General features: G+C 58.6%; 1 long non-coding RNA gene across 1 annotated transcript; it reads left to right on the plus strand.

Moving 5' to 3' along the window:
- Positions 1-681: 681 nt before the first annotated feature.
- On the plus strand, positions 682-2561 carry LOC141552041 (uncharacterized). The gene is made up of 2 exons (XR_012485042.1): positions 682-968; positions 2072-2561. It is a non-coding gene; the product is annotated as an uncharacterized LOC141552041 (long non-coding RNA).
- Positions 2562-6840: the final 4279 nt, after the last annotated feature.

The following is a 6840-nucleotide window of genomic DNA, read 5'->3' on the forward strand; positions in this document are numbered from 1 at the left end:
GGAGGTGCAAAGATAAAAAGTGATATCTCATGGTGGGAGACAGAGGCTGGGAGCTCCCGGCCTCTGGAAGAAGGAGGGTGTCCACTTGTCTGAGTCAGAGGAGAGGAAATTCTAGGTCACGTATGGATGAGTGGCCTTGGAGACTCTTCCAGCTTTGGGGTTCCTTGAAAGAAAGTCTCAAGGTAGAATGGCAGGCCCAGGATGCTTCTCAGTTCTTTCAGCTCTTCTCAAATCCCATCCCATCCCGTGCTGTCCTGTCCCATCCCATCCCAACCCATTTCGTCCTGTTCTATTTCATCCTGTCTTGTCTCATGCCATCCTGTCCCATCAAGTCCTGTCCTGTCCCATCTCATCCCATCCCATTCCATCCCAACCTGTTCCATCTCTTCCCATCCGTCCCATCTTGTCCCATGCCGTCCTGCCCTGTCCCAATCCATCCCCTCCTACCCCATCTCATCCCATCTATCCCACCTGGTCCTGGGCTCTACAACCAAGCCACTTCTGCCCTTTTCCCGGTCCTTACAACGCAGCCCAGGGCTGCCCTTTGGGACAAGCTCAGGAACCTTTCCAGCCCAGACCTTGACTTCCTAACCCCTGGCAGGCCGGGCAGGCCGGGGCTGGCGTCAGTGGGAGATTTTTATCAAAAGGAACTAGGACACGGCTTCCTGGTACAGAGCGCTCCCCAGGCTGGGCTGGGGGTGGGGGAATGTGAGAAGGTGGGTGATGCAGCCGGGCCCTAATACACTGGAAGAGAGGGTAAATCATCCCCAGCCTCCTCCCGCCCGCTTCCTGCCGGGGAGAGAGAAGCACCTGGGCTATAAATAGCCCACATTGGTCTTTCTCTGTCCGGGATTCCACACACACATGGGTGAAGTCACTCCGGTGATAGGAAGTCTCTTGTGTAACTGCCGGGGAAGCTCTGATCTGGGAGGATGACGTGGTTTTCTCCAAAGCTTGTCAGCAGAAGCGTAAGTGTGTGCAGGGGGGGGGGGGGGAAGGGGAGTGTCCCTGCCTGCTGCCAAGCCCGGGCACAAGTGAGGGGCTCCTCAGGGCTCTGGGGCTGGTGCAAACAGGCGTTCATCCAGCCCTGAGCTCGGGTCCAGTCTTACCCCTCCGAACTCTGCCCATCCCCCTGCAGGGTCCCTGCCCACTCCTCTGTCCCCTGGACAATAGGACCCTGTCTCTGGCACCCTCCTCGGCTTCCCCCCCTGCAGCACAGGCTTTCCTGAAATCTGGGCTGCAGGGTGTGAATGAAGGAGAGACAGAGGCAGAGACACACACAGAGAGATGAGAAAGGAGAGAGACAGAGACAGAGACACACATACAAAGAGAAAGGAGAGAGACAGACAGACAGGAGAGAGAGAGAGAGGAGAACGTGGACCAGAGCCAAAATGCATCCTTTTCAGCCAAGGTCAATGAGAGAGCAGCAGGACAGGATAGGAAAGGACCTGGAAGGAAAGACAAAGGTCACTGAGTCCAACCTTTATGAAGAAACAGGTTCAGGGAGGGTGGAGACCCTCCCTACAGGGACTTAGCCAAGATCATCCAGGCAGCTAATGGCGGAGCTGCAGGTGGGATTCCATCCCCAAGGATGATGCTCCATGTCACAAGGTGTAAACCTCAGAGGCAGAATCTACACTAAGGCCGCCTGCTTCAGAGCCCCACCAGTGCCTCCAGGCAGAAGTCAAGTCAGGAAGCCTTTATTCTACACCTGCTGCATACCAGGCTCTGGTCTAATTACCAGAGACTCAAAGAAAGGCAAAAAGTGAAACAAAACCAAGTCCTAAATCCCGCTCCTTTACTGGCCAACGGATCTTGGACCAATAAATCACTTCCCTTCCTGTGCCTCAGTTTCTTCAACTGTTAAGTGAGGAAGTGGGACTCGATGGGGTCTCCGCTGTACCCGCTCTAAATCTGTATTCCCATGCTCTGATTCGGACCCTTGCTAGCTGGGTGATCCCGGAGGAGACCTTGAACCTTAGTTTCTTCACACTCTGTAAAGCAAAAGGCTTTGGTTGGATGTTGACTGGAGGGTTTTTTTTTTTTTTTTTTTTTTTTTCTGTTTTTAAAGCTTTATCTTCTGAGTCAAGACAGTCATGGGACTTCGGACAATGGGTCCGAGAAGGGAAGGGACTGTTGCATTCAGTCTCCTGCCTGTTGGATGTTCCCATCACCTGTTCTCACCAAATCGTGTCTCCCTGACTTTTCCTGGGTCAGGGGAGGAGCAGCTGGACAGGCCGGGATATATTTGGGGGTGACCCCAAGCCTGTCCTCTAAGCAGGAGCACAAGTCAGAGACTGAAGAGTAGGCATTCCAGCCTGCTAAGCAAGTGGTGGGTGGGCTGGCCAAAGGGGCTGGTTTGGGGGAACAGGGTCTGTTCTCAGGGCCCTCCAGAGCCAGTCTAGTTGGGTCATGAAGGGAAGTCTAAGGGAAGGTGACCAAGGACATTGGGCTAATTACTGCATCCTGCCCTGTGAGTTCTGAATTTGTCCTTCGTTCTTTTTTAATCCTTTTTTTTCTTTCTGAGGCTGGGGTTAAGTGACTTGCCCAGGGTCACACAGGGCCCCAAAGAGCTGTGTGAGGGCTGGAACCTAGAACCACAGAAGTGGAGAACTGGAAGGAACCTCAGAAGCCTGGATGAAGGGGCATCCACCTGGGACAGACCAGAGTCTCTGCAGGAAGATCAGGGGAGGAACCGGCAGCTCTGGAGGCAGCTCATTGGAGCACTTAGCCCAGAAAAGCTAATGGTGGATTCCACCTGGGGAGGGGAAGGGGTTTTTTTTCTGATAATAAGCCTAAATCTGCCTCTCTGAAACTTTGCCTCATTCCTCCTGCCTCCTCCCGAGGCCAAGAAGAATAAACCCCTTTACCATAGCCTTTCAAATACGTGAAGGCCCTGTCATTTTTGTCCCCTACTACCCAGGCTTCCCTTCGTCAGATTAAACAGCCCCAGTTTTTCAACTCCCTCCCTCCTTCCTTTCCTTTTCTTTCCTTCCTTCCCTTCCCTTCCTCCTCCCTGCCTCCCTTCCTTCCCTTCTTTCCTTTTCCTCCCTCCCTCCCTTCCTCTAACTACCTCCTCATATTCTGCTAGTGTTTATCAGATATTGACCGCGGGCGGGGGGCGGGGCACTGACTGGGGAGCTCTCCCAGAAGGCTCCGACAGTTCGGTCCCTGACACTCTCACTAAGTCGCTTGACCTCCCCAGCTCTGGGCAACCCCCGGGGTCCCCCGCGGCAGAGGGGGCTCCCACGTCCTGGAACATCTAAATCCAGGAATGAGAAATCGTGTGGAGCCCGAAAACGGCATGAGGCGGCCCTGCCCTCGAGGAGCGGCCATTCTCTGGGGGACCCAAGCTCGCCCAGAGCTCGGGGGCCCAGGGCCCCTCTGTGCCCCTCTCCGGGGCATCGGTTGCGGGGGGGGGGGGGCGGGCTGGTCCCTACGGCGGGCGAGAAGGCAGCTGGCGCCCTTCCAGGCCACTTCCCAGGAAGGGGCGGCCGCCCTCCGGGAGCAGTCCGCTCTCCTTTCTCAGAAACCTTCGCTCGTTGGCCGCGGGCCGTCCTTCCCGGGGGGGGGGGGGGGGGGGGATGGGGGGGAAGGCGGTCCTTTCCCGCCCCGCCCCCAGGAGCTGCCACTCGCGGGGCCGGAGCGCGGGGAGGCCGGCTCGGCTGCTTTCGTTTCTCCTCCAGAAGCGCATTCCTGGAAGCCGATCCCGGTGACCTCACATCCGGAGGGTTCTGGGAACCCGGGGTCTCGCCTCTGCCTGGGAAGCCGGCCTCCGAGAGGCCGAGAAATGCGACCACTTTGAAGGCAGCCAGGAAGGACAGCAGCTGCCAGCCTGGCAGAGGCCCCCCACCCCAGAGCCTGGCAGAGGCCCCCCCAGGGCCTGGCAGAGGCGGCCCCCTCCCCGCTTCACCCCCCTAGAGCCTGGCAGAGGCGCCCCCCCAACCAGAGCCTGGCAGAGGCGGCCCCCTCCTCGCTTCACCCCCCCCCAGAGCCTGGCAGAGGCGCCTCCGTCCTCCTGGGGAGCGGCCCCGGGCGGGGATGGCTCCGGGCCAGGCCGGGCCGTGCTCCGGAAAGAGCCTGCCAGGGCGGCCCAGGATCGGGGCTCGGGGACACTCGGGACCAGGCCTGTCCCGCTGTGTGAGCGGAACGACCCTGGCCAAGGTCACTCAGACGAGCTCCGATTTCCCCACGCCCAGGGCCAGACCGGCGGCCCCCTCCCCTCCCGGGCACCCGGGGCGGCAGAGCACTCGGGGACGCGCCGGCCGCTCCGTTCCGAGCCCGGTCTCCCTCAGTGCCCACAGAAGACTCGATAGAACCAGAAAGGAGCCACTTTGGGTTTTAAAACCAGAGCTCGAGACGCGGGCGGGCGCACCCCGACGTCCGCGTCCTGGGGGGAGACCCGGCCCCCCTTGCAGCGTCTCCTCTGGGCCCTTTTTGTTGTGAATCGCCCAGGGCCCAATTACAGCAAACCCAACGGCCCCTTTCCCCGCCTGAGACCGCCGCCAAGCCGCCTCCATCCCTTCCCAGCATCCCTCAGTGAAAGCCCCCTCGGGGTGCAGAGTCCAGAGGGGCGCGGCCGGTTTGGGACCACGGCTGTCCTTCGTTTTCCAGGAGGACCAATGACCCGGCGGGGGATGACGTGACCGCCCTGGCTCACTTAAACGTACGCCGGTATTTTCATGCACGTGAACGTGCACTTGTCCGCGCTCCCTGCGCGACAGGGTGGGCTCCGGCAGAAGCGCGGCGGGCTGTGTACGTGCGCTTGCACCTGTGTGCCCGGGAATGTTCCCCGACACAAAGCTGTGCGTGCCAGAGGGCGCGGGACTGGCGTCAGACCGCGGGTGGCCAGGCTCAACCCCCGGGGCTTTGTGGCAGCGGAGCGGCCCAGGGGTCTGGGAACTCAGGTCCCAGCATAAATCCAAGGCGCCGCTCCCAGAGGCCGGCCCGGCCAGAGAGCCTGCCGGCTGTTTGTCCGCCGTCCGTGGCCTCTGTCCGTCTGTCACCTCCCGGTATTCTTATCTCACCACCTCGACCTCCGTCATCTCTCATCTGCCTGGCCATCTCCCTCTGTCTCCCTGTCTCTCTGTGTGTCTCTCTCCCTCCATCTCTGTCTCTGTGTCACTGTCTCTCTCCCCACTTATGTCTCTCCCTCTGTGTGTCTCTCTCCCTCCCTCTCTGTCTCTCTTCCTCCCCCTCTTTCTCTGTCTCTCTCCCCACTTGGTCTCTCTTTGTCTCTGTCTCTGTGTCTCTCTCCCTCTCTGTCTCTCTTCCTCCCTCTCTATCTCTGTCTCTCTCCCCACTTTGGTCTCTCTCTCTCTGTCTCTGTCTCTGTGTCTCTCCCATCTCTGAACCGTGCTGACAGAGGATAAGTCCTCGTGCCCTGATCCACTGTTCCTCTTTCCGGAGGTGAAAGGTCTCTCCCACCATCCATCTCTGGACGCTGATTGGTCAGCCTTCGGTGGTCCTGACTTCCCTCGTTGTCTCTGGTCCTTTCCCAGGTTCTCTTCCTTCTGCCCTTTTTTCTCTGCCCCCGCTCCTCCCAGCCTATGTCTCCCTGCACCGGGCTGAGCCATCATTTCTCACAGTGTCGGTCTGGCTCACAGACCCCATGTTTTGGGCCCCTCCAGGACTGCTGGGCACAGGCCTTATTGGGAGGCCATTTTTTCTCTCCCTCCTTGGGCCCTGAAGGGAGGGAGTTTGATGCTGAAAATCCCCACTTTGATGCTTCCTACTCACAGACCTTGAGTAAATACTTGGCCTCAGTTTGCCCATCTGTAAAATGAGGGGGCTGGCCCAGCTGGCCTCCGATGCCCCTGCCAGGCCCAGATCTAGGCCCTTCTCAAGGGGCCAGTTGCTGGGAGATTGAGCTGGGAAAGGGCTGGAAATTGGGACTTGTAGGGTCCAGGGGGTGAAGGCCTGGGGCCCAGAGAGGGACAAGACTTGGGGCTGGAGACCAGGAGGCCTGGGGCCACCAGGTGAGAGACTCAGCCTCCCCCAAGGGCTAAAATCTTTGTGCCCTGGAGGGGGGCTGTGAGGGCTTCCATTGGAAGGCAGGCCTGGGAGAAGGCTGAAAGGAAGGCCCGGAGGCTGTGCCCACCTTCAAAGGATCAGAGCACTGAATGGGAATTGGCCTGTAGGCCTCCTCCCCTCCCCCAAGCCCAGCCCCCACCTCGATTAAGAGCCAGAGTCCCGTGCCCTTCAGCTTCTGCATTTGCATAAACCTTGTTTTGAAGCCTGAGCTGCTGCGGGCAGGATATCTCGAGGACCCAGGAGGAGATCTTCCTGCCCCGGCTCCAAGCCTGCTGATAAAGGCGGGGGCAGTTTTGTGCCTAATCTGAGCAAGCAGCCCCACCGGCCGGCCTCCACAGGCACAGCCCCTGGGGTTTGGAGGTGTCCAGCCTCCTGGGAAAGGAAACAGAGCCTGGCTGTGACAGGAAGAGGACTGGAGCTGGAACCAGGGGATTCCTCTCCTCTCCTGCTCAAAAGGCCTCCATGGCTCCCTCCTTCTGCTCAGCTAAAATACAATTGCTTTTCTTGTCTTTTTTATTTTATTAAAGCTTTTATCTACAAAACACATGCATGGGTAATTTTCCAACACTGACCCTTGCAAACCTTCTGCTCCAACTTTTCCCTCCTCCCCCCACCCCCTCCCTCAGATGCCAGGCAGTCCTACAATTGCTTTCCTTTAGTAGTTAAAGTCCTGCATCTGCTTCATTGCCCCTGACTCCTCCTTGGACGATCACTCCCTCCAATTCTGATTTCCACTCCCTTTAAATGGATCCATCTCCCGCCTCAGTGTGCCAAGGATGCCTTACCTCTGCTTCCCAGCATCCCTTG

Source organism: Sminthopsis crassicaudata, chromosome 1 (genome assembly GCF_048593235.1).
Source record: "Sminthopsis crassicaudata isolate SCR6 chromosome 1, ASM4859323v1, whole genome shotgun sequence".
NCBI classification, from domain to species: Eukaryota; Metazoa; Chordata; class Mammalia; order Dasyuromorphia; family Dasyuridae; genus Sminthopsis; species Sminthopsis crassicaudata.